Here is a 15,272-nt window from a genome sequence, read left to right on the forward strand (position 1 = left end):
CGGTGCAGTCATTACCTTGAAAGGTCCTGTCGGTCGCTATGTGGTCACGGGCCTATAGGTCCCACCTATCTAGGGTACTGGTGGGATAGCCACATCTTGTAAGATCTGTCTTGATCCTAGCAATCTCGGTGCAACTCATCTGCAGAACTAGTGGGTTCAAGCGCGAGTTAATAAGGCCCGCACAGTGCCGAGAAGATGGCTGCGCTTGTGTGCTAACCGGTAGTTGATAAATTGCCCAGCACACTGGCCAATTTACCAATTTAATATATTCATTTGATATGAATATATTAAATTATTGATTGCTGAAACTCTTGAAATGAGGTTAAACGCAAATTCCATAAATGTTTATGGAATTTGCGTTTGAAATACTATCTGGGACTCGTGGACTTTCACGCGCATTTGTGAACGGTAATTCACACATTGGTTTAGTAAAAATAATCTCGTATCAGGTAGTCGATAGGTTTAAGTATAAAAAAACGGTGGGTATCATTCGCAAAAAACTACTTGTGAGCATGGAGTGTACCGAATAAGTTTGGTCCCTTATAAGAAGTTTAGACGATTTTAGATATTTGAGTAAAATAAAATGAAATTTATTTGAATAAAATAAAATTAAACTCATTTTATGTTTAACATATATATCGAGGATATGATATGTAAATGGAAAGAAGAAATTAATACAGGTATATATTTAAATACCAAGTATAGGATTAATACACTGTTATTTGCAGATGATCAAGTAATTATTCAAGATAGTGAAGATAATTTACAAAGAGCAGTATTTAAATTAAATCAAATAACAGAAGAATATAAAGTTAAAATATCAACGATGAAAACTAGAACAATGGCTTTTAAGGGGAAAAATACGGTGAGAACAAAAATAGTTATTGACAATAAAATATTAGAACAAGTAAAACATTTTAAATATCTAGGATGTGATACAACATATGAAGTCGAAGAAGGTATGAACCAGAAATTGGCGAAATTTCAAAATATATGTGGAACAATAAAAAGACCTCTGGCTAAGAAAACAAGGAAAAAACAATTGAAATTTTACAAAGTAATGGCAATACCAACACTTTATGGTTCCGAAACATGGATACCGAAACAAAGAGACATTAATAGAATACAAGCTGCAGAAATGAAATTTTTAAGGTATGTTAAAGGATGGATAAAATACCAAATGTAAATATTAGAAAGGAATTAAAGATTTACTCAATTAATGACAAAATTATAGACAAAGATGGAAAGAATGGAAGATAATCCCCTAAATTAGCTTACACATAATAGAGCAAAAGGAAAAAGACAGAAGACCGAAGAAAAGATGGGTAGACCTCTTCGAGATCGGAACAGGCGGATTGCCTAATCCGTGAAGCAAGATAAGATATTTGAACCTATGTTTTTTAAGGATAAACCAGACAATTGTTTTCAGTTCTCCTGTTAACATGTATTGTTTTTGGGGGTGTTGATGGCTGTCGACTTCTGGCTTTTCCTAATGCGTTACGTTGGGGATGATTATTGAATGCATAACAGTCTTTTAATAAGTATTTATTTATATAATTTTAATGTATTTTCGTAATTTATTTTATTTAATATTAAATATGGGATAATATTGTGTCGATTGCCTTGCGTAATCGTTTAAAGTTCTGCTAGCGGGAGGTGGTTTGATCCGTTCGACACCATTCTTTGTACACTTTAACCACAGTGGGTCGTGAACAACCGACAAGACGTGCCGTTTCCGATATGGAAGCACCCGACGCACGAGCTCTCACAACCATGCCATTTTTAAATTCTGTGTTATCTTTACTACGTCCCACAACTTCCACTTATCACTTTGACTTGCACAACCAGATACAAATTACCACTGCTCTAGCGTACGAAGCTGTTCGGCTTTTTATAATCCGAGTTATGTGGCATAGTTCATTACGGATGGGGCGGTCACAATTCAGTGATCACTGAGCTTACATGGATTTATGAGGTTGTTTTCGCGTAACCATAATGTGACATTGTTTTTGATTCCTATCTGTCGGCATTTTTAGGCGCGTTCGCATATATATAAATACACATGCACTTATTGTCTTCGTGTCCATCTGTCCGCAAGTAACAATTCAAATCGCAGTGGTCGGATTTTCATGAACTTTTGTTTGTGCCTTTAATAAATATTTGTGGAGCCATTCAAAATTTCATTAAAATCGCAAATATAGAAATCTGGCAATTATTTCTGTCAACTATCCTGCCCACTTATGTATCGTCAGCAGTCTTAGACATTAAATTTGAAATATCTACATCAATATCATTAACGAACATTAGAAACAGTAAGGGTCAAAGAACAGAACACTGAAGTGTACTCATAACATTAGCCATGAAGAGCAGTGGCTATTTATGAAACTCTCGCCCTCGTGGTTAGCACAGTTGGTATGATCGCCGTCCTCCCCACACCAGGTGGAAAAGACCGGAATTCGAATCTAATCAATGACGCGAGGAATTTTTATGAGCCTTTTTCACAAATGCTAAGTTAGTTTCCTCAGTAGATGGTCTCGTAGTTTTATATTGTCCACATGCAACTTAAAATAAAATAGTTTTTAATGATTGCATAGAAATCAAATAAAAATGAGAGAAAAAGAAATGTATCGAAAACATCGCTACTAGAGAATATACACTGTTGTTAATTTTTCCCCTTTCGCCCTTAATATTATGTTAATACTGCAAGCTATTATTCACCTGTCAATTTTAGTTGCGAGCTCTGCTGTTTCTAATTAGCAATTGGGTGAAAATAATTTAGAATGTATGTTCATCATGCCCTTCAGTTGTTTAGATGTGAGTGGATCTTCTGGATGGATGAACAATAAGAGCATCGTTGACAGAAAGGTTGCAGTAGTGTGTGTTGAATGCCAAAGCAACGAAGGCTGTGAGGAATCAGTATATTGTGTTTATAATAGTGAGTTTTCTGTGGTCTGTCTGTCTTGTTACTGAAGTTAAAAACCAATTTCTAACTGATAAACTCAAAATCAGCCCTGAGATCGACTAAGTCTACCACATGGCTGATTTCTCAACGCCATAGGGCATTGACAAAAAAAAGATGATAAAAGTTCCTCCCGTGGAGACTGGATTCGAACCTAGACCTTTTCCAATATAACCTTGAAAGCAAGAAGTATTGGGATGCCTGAAGATAATGTACATGTACAGGAGGCGATTATTTGTAGATCTGTATCTAAATCCCTGTGATCCAATTTTGAATAAGTTTTTTTTTTTTTTTTATGAAAACCCCAAACACGAGAGGTATTAGAACCCATAGTACTTAATACCGTGCTCGGGTTGGAGGTTAAGAAGACGAAAGAAGATATTCGTTGACATTATTGTTGATTAGACTTGAACTTCTGTAGACTAATTTTCAGGAAATACGTAAGAAGAAAGGTTCCAGAAAACGGCAGTTGAATGAATAAACGAGAAAGATGAAAAGTTGATTCTGTGAGTTTGAAGTTGGACAGTAAATGGCTGGTGGCTGCACGTGTTTGGACTGTTTTGAAAGAGAGAGCGGGAATTATAGAAGCCAATTCAGAAGAACAGTGCCATAAGTATCTGTAGACTTAATCTCACGTCTATGAGACTTAGAGTGGAGAGACTGTTAGGGAGGAGTCAAAAATTAACCTAACTGCCCTCTTCTGAATGGAATCTAGAAGCCTGAGAGAGGTTTTGGGGACACCGCCCCAGATGTGGGAACAATATTCCATAGTAGGGCGAATTTGCGATTTGTACAGTGTGAACAGCTGTTCGGAAGAAAAGTAAGAGAAAACCAAGATTTTTAGATGCAGAGGATGTAATATTTGTAATGTGCTTGTGCCAAGAAGAAGTCAAGGTAAACTCCAAAAGAGATATATCATTGTGCCTAGAAATCGGAGTGTCACCAAAGATAAGCATAGGAGCAGAAGAATCCTTTTTGCGAGATATAAGACAAGACTGAGTTTTAGAAGGATTGAAATCAACTAAGTTGTCTTTGTCCCACTGGAGAATTACATGGAAATCGGCATTTAAGGAATTGGTAGCGGATATTTGAGAAGTTGAAGCTGATTGAGCAGGGAAAGGTTTCTCAAAATTGAAAGTGGAATGCAATGTGCTTTCATCGGCAGAACTATGGATAGGATTTCCAGTCAAGGATTTCAAGTTCAGTAGCACAGGTTTTGAAAACAAGTGGAGAAATACATCATTCTTCTTTTTTTGGTAATTCTCTTCTACTTCTCTCTCTCGGGGTAATTCAGATTTTTTATTTTTTTTATTTTTTTGGCTGGTGCAACATAAGCCTCAGGCTTCCTTGCACAATAGGGCTAATAATAATAATAAATAATAATACCACCAGGACCTGGAGCTTTCTTAGCATCAAGATTCGTCAAAATCCTTCTGACATCCTTTTTACGGAAGACCACAGGGGGCATTGAATGGAGCGTGTTGGGAATGGTGGGTGCTGTTTTACCAAGATCATTAATACATGAGTTGGAAGAAAAATGGGATGCTAGCAGGTCAGCTTTATCATTTGCTGAAGTGACAACAGAACGATCTGTTTTGACAGAGGTGGGAGCAGAGATGGGCAAAAGTTGCGACCAATAGCTTTGGTAAGAGACCAGAATGCTTGGCTACCATTAGGGCTAGAAGCAAGTTTTCTACTCTTAACCTGTTTAAACTCCAGTTTGGACTGATTAATAACTACTTTACAATTGTTGCGAACTTTGGTGTAGGCAGAAAATGAAACTGAAGAATTAGAAACAAGCCAATTGTAATATGCAACGTTCTTTTCTTGAACAGCCTTAGCACACATTTGTTGGAAATCCAAGGTTTAGATAACGGACGAGATTTTGAAGTGGAGTGTGGAAAAAAGGATTCCATTCCTACAAGAATAATTTAATTGAAACGATCTGAGCAAACGTTGGCATCAGGTTTTGAAACAGTAATCCGACCAAGAAAAGAAGGGAAGAAATCTCGCAGGTCATCCCATTTTGCATTCTTGTAATGATAAACAATAGGAGGTTGGGAATAGCCATGACATAAATTCTCCATTGGAGAAGAGACAATCACCAAGTTGTGATCTAAGATGCCTAAAGGACCACTCACTTCGACCGTGTACTTAGAAGGGTTGTTTGCGAGAAAAATATAAAGCGTGTTGGCTGTATGGTCAGGATTGTCCAGTATTCTTGTAAGTAAATGAACAATCTGTGCAAGGTCATTAGTAATTGCAAAAGCCTTAGCATCTCAACCTGCTGGGTTGGTGTGACTAGAAAACGGAAGCCAGCTGGAGTTGTGAACATTAAAATCACCAAGGAAAATTACCTCACTGTTAGGAAAGTTGGACTGGAGAAAGTCAAGTTGCAAAGAGAGGAAGTCAAAGAGCTCCAAGTGATTAGTGGAGTTGGGAGAACGGTAGAGAGAACAGATGAATTTGACACAATGAGGTAGAGAGATTTTAAGCCAGGAAGATCGAAAAGAGGAGATTCAAAATTACCAAGTCTCTGACGGGGAATATCGGAACGGACATATGCACAAGTACCACCTTTGAGGCGAAAGGAATCATACAGCGAATAATTTTGGCAACTGAGATGAGCAATAGTTGAATCAACTGATAACTGAGATTCTGTCAGAAAAAGTACATGGGGTTTGGCAGATTGCAAGTGGAAATGGACATCGTTGAGATTAGAATTAAGACCATGTATATTTGTGAAATGAACTAGGAAGTGTTTAGGAGGTTTAGATCTTTTCGCAGATGTTATTTGGTTTTTAGGAGCATTAGCAACTAAGGCCATATTGCACCTGGGATATGCGGTGGTCATTCCCTGACCTTTCCGCATCCTCCGTATTTGGTGGTCACGGGCTCGAACCCCAGTCTAATCAAGAAGTGTGTGCTACGGACTGCTGCTCCTGCTCACCTGGCTACGGAGGGCGCTTTTCGCAGATAAGCTTACTTTATTAGTTTGACAATTCATGGTGTATTAAATATTAAGAAAAAGTGTTGGTGGGGGAGGACATGCTGTATTAAGTAATGAAATTTTTTGATATGGTGTACACATGGTAAGAATATATCCTGATCCTTGACATAACGTGGCCTCGACAATGGCCTCAGCATACACAATACTCGGACTCCCTGCAGTCACTATCTGGCAGAGTAGAGATAGCAAGATTATACGCTATCTGATGCGGAAGCCGCCTAAAGAGTTACTAATAGGTTCGATCCGGTGTACTAACTAGCTGCCGGCTTGCGAACACCATTTTAGAGCTGTACCCTCGAAAGGTAAGAAAGATTGGATCTTGTCATGATGTTTACCGTAACGACAAAAGCCATCGGTCATACTGCATGATGGAAGAGATGGGGAAGGGTTGACCAGAACTTAGCGCTGGGGACTAAATATGAGTTCCACCACTTCAAGCCTCCAATAAGCAAAGTGGTGGTAATGCACCGGTTGATGAGAGTCATCTACCATCTAGTATTGCTTGGTAACACAGAGGGGGCAGCATTCCTCCATGTAGTGTGGACGCCATACCTCGACCCCTACTTACGTGGGTTCACATCTGGGTGGTCACCCACAGTGTGCTTGTGCTTGGAGGTTATATCCAGGATTACTAACAGTCCCACCATCGTGAAGGTGCAAGCAGAGGATTTGGCTGCCACAGACCATCCGGATTTCGCCGAAATTGGGTCCACTTGATTTGAATGTCACCCGAATATCAGTTTCATCAGCGTTTTAGTCTCGTAGGTAGCAAGTGCAGCTTGTCTGGCATATCTGAGAGAATGTCAGTGATAACCTCAAGGACCATCTGCTACTGATGAACTGCTACGGAAAGCATCTGTGAAGAAATACTAGTTGCAATGGTAATCGCCAGCTGACATCTGCGAATGGGCTTGGATGCATATGGATAACAATACTGAATGTGATTTTGTTTCAATAATAAACTTCTGTGTCTTAGGTGTTTTAATGATACCAAACTCACCATCCTCGTGGGTAGCACACTTAGTAGGACCGCCGTCCTACTCACACCGAGTGGAAAAGACCTGAATTCGAGTCCCGTTGATGGCGTGATGAATTTTTATTGGTGTTTTTCACAATGTGGCTGAGTTAATCGGTGTCAGGCGAGGGTAGCGTGAATTTTTCTGTCAGAAACACGGGTTTTTCGTCCAGCAAAATAGAAAACCGACCACAGTTTACTGACGCAATATACAGACAATAGAAAACCGACGCAATTTACAGACAATATACATGGAGCAATTTGGCCTTAGTCGCTGATGCTCCTAAAATTCAGCAGCAACAGCTAAACTTACCGATGCCAGTGGAATAATTAAATAATAAAATAAACCTGTCATATAAATGGCTCCCCGACTACAACCGCATCTATCCCTATTAGGGCTCCCTGAAGTCTGCAAATTGCGATTAGTAATTTAGGGCTCTCATTAGGTCTGTAAATTGCGTTTAGCAATTTACAGACCTAATACACAGCTTTCTGGTCGATTTGTATGTTTTAATGGAAGCAAAACCCAAGTTTCCGGGAGAAAAACCATACTATCTCGTCTGCGATCGAGTAACTCAGCTATGGAGTGTAAAAAGGTATAAAAACGTTCAACGCGTCATTGATGGGATTGTAACCTATTCTAAACCATGTGTGGAGGATTTTTTTTTTTTTTTTTATGTGAACCCCAAACACGAGAGGTATTGGAACCTATAGTACTTAGTACCGTGCTTGGGTTGGAGGTTGAGAAGACGAAAGAAGATATTTGTTCACATTGGACTTGAACTTCTGTAGATTGTAATTTTCAGGAAATACGTACGAAGGAAGGTTGTTCCTGAAAACGGCAGTTGAATAAATAAATGAGGAAGATGAAAAGTTGGTTCTGTGGGTTTGAAGTTGGACAGTAAATGGATGTTGGCTGGTGGCGGCACGTGTTCGGACTGTTTTGAAAGAGAGAGCGGTACTTATAGAAGCCAATTCAGAAGAACAGTGCCCATGGAAGTATCTGTAGAAGAGGCATGCAGCAGAAACAGTGCGTCTATGAGAGAGCGAGTGGAGAGACTCTGTTAGAGATGAATCATTAATTAACCTAACTGCCCTCTTCTGAATGGAATCAAGAATCAGAGAGAGGTTTAGGGGGCACCACCCCAGATGTGGGAACAATTTTCCATGGCAGGGCGGATTTGCGATTTATACAGAGTGAGCAGCTGTTGGGAAGAAAAGTAAAAGTTTTTTAGATGCAGAGGAAGCAATATTTGTAATGTGCTTGTGCCAAGAGAGATAACAGTCCAGGTAATCCCCAAAAGAGATATATCATTTTGCCTAGAAATCGGAGTGTCACTAAAGATAAGCATAGGAGCAGAAGAATCCTTTTTGCGAGATATAAGACAAGACTGAGTTTTAGAAGAGTTGAAATCAACTAAGTTGTCTTTGCCCCACTGGAGAATTACCTGAAGATCGGCATTTAAGGAATTGATAGCAGATTTTCGAGAAGTTGAAGCTGATTGAGCAGGACAGGTTTTCTCAAAATGGAAAGTGGAATGCAATGTGCTATTACCGGCAAAACTATAGATAGGATTTCCAGTCAATAGAAGAAGGTCATTAATATACAAGAGGAAAAGAGTGGGGGAAAGAACTGAACCTTGGGGAACACCGGCATTAGTGGAGAAGTTAGACGACAGAGAGCCATCTACCATCACCCTCAATGAGCGATCAGAGAGAAAACTGGATAACCAATTACTAAAAACAGTTGGCAAACCATAAGATGGAAGCTTGTTTAGAAGACCTTTATGCCAAACACGATCAAAAGCCTTTGAGATGTCAAGAGCAAATATTTGTGTTTCACCGAACCTTTCCATTGAATTAGTCCATAAATGGGTAACATAAACCAGAATATCACCAGTGGATCGACACTGACAGAATTCATACTGGCGATCGATGATCAGATGGAAGGTTTCTTGGTAGTTTAAGAGTTGGCGGTTAATTGATTTCTTCATTACTTTAGAAAGAGTAGAAGTAATTGCAATGGGACGATAATTGAATGGTAGGGATTTGTCATCCTTTTTAGGAACTGGCTGGATATGAGCAAATTTCCAAGCAGAAGGAAAAACACCTTTGGAATAAGAAAGTGAAAAAAGGTGGCAAAGAATAGGAGTAAGTTCAGGAGCACAGGTTGTGAGAACAAGTGGAGAAATACCATCGGGACCTGGAGCTTTCTTAGCATCAAGATTCATCAAAATCCTTCTGATATCCTTTTGATGGAAGACCACAGGAGGCATTGAATGGAGCGTGTTGGGAATGTTGGGAAGTGTTTTACCAAGAACATTAATACATGAGCAGGAAGAAAAATGGGATGCTAGCAGGTCAGCTTTATCCTTGGCTGAAGTGACAACAGAACCATCTGGTTTGGATAGAGGTGGGAGCAGAGATGGGAAAAAGTTGCTTTGGCAAGACACTAGAATGCTCGGCTAACATTAGGGCAAGAAGGAAGTTTTCTACTCTTAGCCTGTTCAAACTCTAGTTTGGACTGATTAATAACTGCTTTACTTTGCGAGCTTTGTATGCAACATTCTTCTCTTGAACAGCCTTAGCACATTTATTGGAAAACCAAGGTTTAGATAAAGGACGAGATTTTAAAGTGGAGTGTGGGATAAAGGATTCCATTCCTGCAAGAATAATTTCACTGACACGATCTGAGCAAACGTTGACATCAGAAGTTTTGAAACAGTAATCCGACCAAGGAAAAGAAGAAAAGAAGTCTCGCAGGTCATCCCATTTTGCATTCTTGTAATACCAAACAACACGAGGTTGGGAATAGCCATGAGATAAAGGTTCCATTGGAAAAGAGACAATCACCAAGTTGTGATCCGATGTGCCTAAAGGACCTCTCACTTCGACCGTATACTTAGAGGGGTTGTTTGTGAGAAAAAGATCAAGCATATTGGCTATATGATTAGGATTGTCCGGCATTCTTGTAGGTAAATGAACAATCTGTGCTACGTCATTAGTAATTGCAAAAGCCTCAGCATCTCGACCTGCTGGGTCGGTGTGACTAGAAAACGGAAGCCAGCTGGAGTTGTGAACATTTAAATCACCAAGGAAAATTACCTCACTGTTAGGAAAGTTGGACTGAAGAAAGTCAAGTTGCAAAGAGGGGAAGTCAAAGAGCTCCAAGTGATTAGTGGAGTTGGGAGAACGGTAGAGACAACAGATGAATTTGACACAATGAGGTAGAGAGATTTTAAGCCAGAGAAGATCAAAGAGAGGAGATTCCAAATTGCCAAGTCACTGACAGGGAATATCAGAACGGACATATGCACAAGTACCACCTTCGAGGCGAAAGGAATCATACAGCGAATAATTTGGGCATCTGAGATGAGCAGTGGTTGAATCAACCGATAACTGAGATTCTGTCAGAAAAAGTACATGGGGTTTGGCAGACTGCAAGTGGAAATGGACATCTTTGAGATTAGAATTGAGACCACGTATATTTGTGAAATGAATTAGGAAGTGCTTAGGAAGTGTGAAATGAATTAGGATGGGGATTATATCCACTGTTCTACCCGTGAGGACTGCTCAACACTGAAACGTCTGCTTCGCCTTTTCTTAGAAGTTAGAGTGAAACGTGTCTAATCGTTAGCTGCGTATGAAATGTTTTCTGATTCGACAACTAAACATTAAAATGAATAATTTGCGATAAACCTTAAATTATTTTCTGTGGATTACTAACAGCATTAACAAGTTGCCAGAGAAAGTTGGCGCACTATGGCCAGAGATGCCGATGAGCTCAATAAATCCCAAACAAGTTGGGAGAAACACAAACACACAACTGGAAAATGAACTCGCTGTATTTTATACACTATATTCAACACTGCTGAAACATGCAGTCTAATCTATTACTGCACGGTTGCTGAAGCTAACCGAATGGCACACATAGATTGCGTGTTTGAATTAATCGTTGCAAAAATGGCATAATAGCGATTGCATGCGTGATGTGCCACGACATTATTGCCATGTCACGTCATGTATTGTTACGTCACCGTTTCTAAGTCACAGATCTTGGCTTTTATTATGCATATACTGTTCTCAAGTTGTGTTGTTAATCACGTAACGTATTATTTTACTTTCTAATGCGACCGGAAAGGGGCATGGTCGTAGTTATCCGCAGGTAGATTAATATACTGTACGAACGTATTTAGCTGTGTAATGGCGAAACGAAATGTCTTGTAAGACTTTGGATACAGTACTCATCAAAAATTGTGCCCCTTCGGCGGTCTGGATTACGGCCAGGGACGTCTTAAATACAGTATTAAAATAAGGTTAATTTTAAATGTCTACAGTTACGAGTGAAATATAATTACTGAACTAAGACAGATTAAAATTAAAAATTTTAATTTTTAATTTTAAACTATTTTATCTGCTTATCAGAGCTGATGCGCCGTAAATATTAAAACAAAGAAACAAAACAAATATTCACTAATTTACAACTTTACACCTTCACGAATGTCCTAATACCGCTTAGCCTTAGCTGCCTCGGCGCTCATTGTAAATAGTCGCGACCACTCGGTCGTGCTTGTTTCAAATGATGCGGAATGCGAGTTTGTATAGATCGTGTGTTTTACAACTAAGCGTGCAATGTCCATGGTGATGCATTCCATTCCTGTTCAAGAATGGCATTTGTCAGCGGAATATCTTCTTCCAGCTGGATTTATATTTCTCACTGCTGATTTCGTCTAACAATAGTCAGTGACTGATGATCCTAGAACCTGTCTTTATAGATACAGGGATAGACTTCACCAATGCCCGTAACGGAGTTCCCGTTGCAAGAGCGCCTATGATCATGCCTTTCTAAGGTCCGCACTATCTCCTGCCTTTGCCATCGTACACCCTTACTGAGTCTACCATAATACGCATGAGACTACGTGTGTATTCTCATGCGTATCCTGAAGGTTAGCCCCCCCGAAAGCTACATGTAATGATGTAAGTTGGGTGGTAGTGTCCCAGCAATTACCTGGATGGCTGGGGTGGAAACAGTACGGCAGATCCTACAGGTGGCGAGCTATATTGACCATTGTATGGATCCTAATTTTTCGTGCATCTTCACAAGGCTGACCCTATGAAACCAGGCGCCCACCGCATAGTTCACAATCGGGAGGAATTCCTCCTTGTAGTATAGGAGCAGGGACCTTGTGGATAGTTCCCACTCATTTCTGGTTATCCTACTAACTGCTCCTGAAAGTTTTTTGATTTTATTTCCAAGGTGTATTAAGTTCTACAAGATAGGGCTGAGATGGCAATTGTTTATCTGGATATCCAGTCTGCATTCGACAGCACAGACATCCAGCACCTTCTGCAACTTTGTGAGGACGGATACCAGATAAAAGGCAATATACTGGAATTCTTGAAGTCGCTACTTACGACCAGGGTCCTTCACTTGACTGTGAATAAAAAATCTTTCACAAGGAAAGTTTGTGTAGGTGTTCCCCAGGGCGGAATTCTTTCAGGGCTCCTCTTTACGACTGCCATCCACCCATTCGTGTGCCAGCAAACAGAATTTATCAGTTATGCAGACAACTTGAAGCTCCTCTATCGGATCAACGAGACCGCCCGACCTAATTCTGTTTCTGAAACCATTATCAACATCCTTAAGAATCTGATTACATACTTGGCACAGTTTTCTCTTAAGATAAATCCAAACAAATCTGCACAAATGGCGTTTTCACTCAAATCAAACCCAACGCAACTAAACCTGGAAATCCACGGAACCCCCATCACCCCAGTCACCAAGCACAAAGATCTCGGCGTTATATTCGACCCTAAACTCAGTTTCAAACACCATGTTGCACATATTCACAACAAGGTCTGCAGATCAAGATGGCTTGCCAAACAACACCTCCTTCATGTCACAGAGCCTGAGTACACGCTCCAATACATATACCGGTTGCTGCAGCCGGTTATCACCTACGGTTCAGAAATCTGGGCGTCGGCAACGAAAACGACGCTAAAAACCATTGCAACCGATGAGTATTGGCTTCTTCGGTGGGTCCTCTTCAAACGTAATCTGCCACCACTCACACATACTTCAGATATCACCCAACTTCTAAATTACAGAAAAGTCTCCAAACGAATATTCACCCTCCGCCTGCTCGTGTCAATTAAAATGATAGCGGGTGAAGTCAATACGCCAAGTTTTTGGCAGATGTGCAATTGGAGGATCCCCCCGAAACCCTTAAGAGCCCTCCCCTCTCTGCAGTCTGTGGCGTGGAGGCTCAGGATAGGGGATAAATTCCTGCCCATGGAGATGCTCCACAGCGTCCAGGAGATGGATGTGGACTACAAAAAGTTCATAGAGGACAAATAGTACAGAAGGCGCATCATCAGGGAACAGCTTTCGTCTTCAATCGAGTGACTGCCATCGTCTTTTCATGTGTTTTCATTTCCCATGTTAATATCAATTTTAAATGTAAAACATGTCATTATACGTTTTATGTTCTAATATATATTTTATGTAATTTTTCCTGTATTAGTTATTTCGTGTTAAACTCCTAGCATTGTCGCTGTTGTGAGTATTATTGCATCGGGCAATCATGTAACCATTCACTGCCTGCAATAAAGATATAAAGATAAAAAAAAAAAGTGGTGAAGGAAACTTAGCTTGTGACCTATGACGACTCCCAGGACTGTGGCTTGGGCGACTATTGGAAGTCGCATGTTGGATATTTTTACTTGCCGTGGCCGCCTGAGATCCAGCTTATTTCTAAACAACAACATCTTTGTTTTAGTAGGGTTTATGCGTAACTTGTTGCCCATTCTGAAAGGACGTGGTTTTCTCTGTCTTCGATGGTTATTCGAGAGCCCGATACTATGATTGTTAAACCATTCGTAAATGCGATGATCTTTACGTTCTCAAAGGTCCAGACCTGCAGGACCATGTTCCACACCAGGTGGCCCAGGGAAATTTGCAGATCGCTTTGAATAATGTTAGTCAAACCACTATTATAAAATTAATCGCCAGAATGCCACATCTGTGCAAGGCAATGATAAAATTTCGTGGAGGACATTTTGATGAAAAAGCAGTATAATCGGTAATATTAATCATTAACTGTTTTTGTTGAAATTTTCAATGCTTAATGCAGAATCTCCAAATACTTTGTAGTGTGTTGTTTTAATATTAATTTTTATAATATTTTTATAATTTAATATTATAATATTTTAATATTAAACCTTACATTATCATAGCTAAAAAAAATAATAATAATAAAAAAATGAAAACTGTTGTCATCCGCTGTGATTCGAAACTTTTAGGCGAGAGTATATGTGAAGAGTAATTGGTTTTGGTCAGTGAGTTCGTCATTAATTGCAGAGCGAACCAGTTCTATATACAATTGGCAGAATATCACAGCTTTCACCTTCATATATAGAACACTGGTTACGATCGCTGTCCTTCAACGACTTGTGGAAAACGTCTGCATTCGAATCACGTTAAAAATCTAGCGAAGTTTTATAGGCTATTTCACAACGTGGCCGAGTTAGTAGGTCTCGGGCGAGGTTTGCACGGTTTTATTTCCTGGAAATTCGCAATTTTCATAAGACAAATAGGTAAGCCCTCTTTTTTGCATCTAAATGTTTTATGACTTCGTCATAATACTTAACCAGATTGGTCAGGCAAGGCAATCCTTTCACGAACCTCTAGGATTCCATTCATATCGAGGTGCTCATGTATCGTGTCCAAGACTCCATGAAGCCTCAGAAGTCAAACTCCCCTGTTAACTCGAGTAGTGTATTTCATCCAGCAAAACAGACAAAGCAACATTACAATTTTATCTATAATCATAATCCACTGAGGGCTCATGACCATAGTAACGTCACAAAAAAAAAAAAAAAAAAAAAAAGGAAAACGATAAAAACAACAAGAATTAAAAATAAAACTATCTCTAAGTGCCACAGCCTTCATTTCATTAATATCCTTTCAAGTGACACTTTTCTCTTCCAACAAAAAAAGAAAACTTCGGAGAAGGAGTGATTTCATATGAAAACAATCAAAATAAGACAGATCAGATTTTAGCTATTCGCTAACTTTTCAGAGGTCCTTCAAAGATTAATGGAAACATTTGGAGAAGTGTGAATGTAGGAGTATACTTCGAAGAGAATTAAGCCACAAAGACTGTAATTAAAATATTGTTTCCTACAGAGTCAGTCGTATTACTTTTTGAACAGATCTGGCAAGTTTCAGATGAAGTCAATTTGGCTGCAGCTATGGAATGAGTAGAATTATTATTTTGGTAGAAAGA

This window comes from Mastigoproctus giganteus, chromosome 9 (genome assembly GCF_048544385.1).
Source record: "Mastigoproctus giganteus isolate SK-2022 chromosome 9, ASM4854438v1, whole genome shotgun sequence".
Classification (NCBI taxonomy): Eukaryota; Metazoa; Arthropoda; class Arachnida; order Uropygi; family Thelyphonidae; genus Mastigoproctus; species Mastigoproctus giganteus.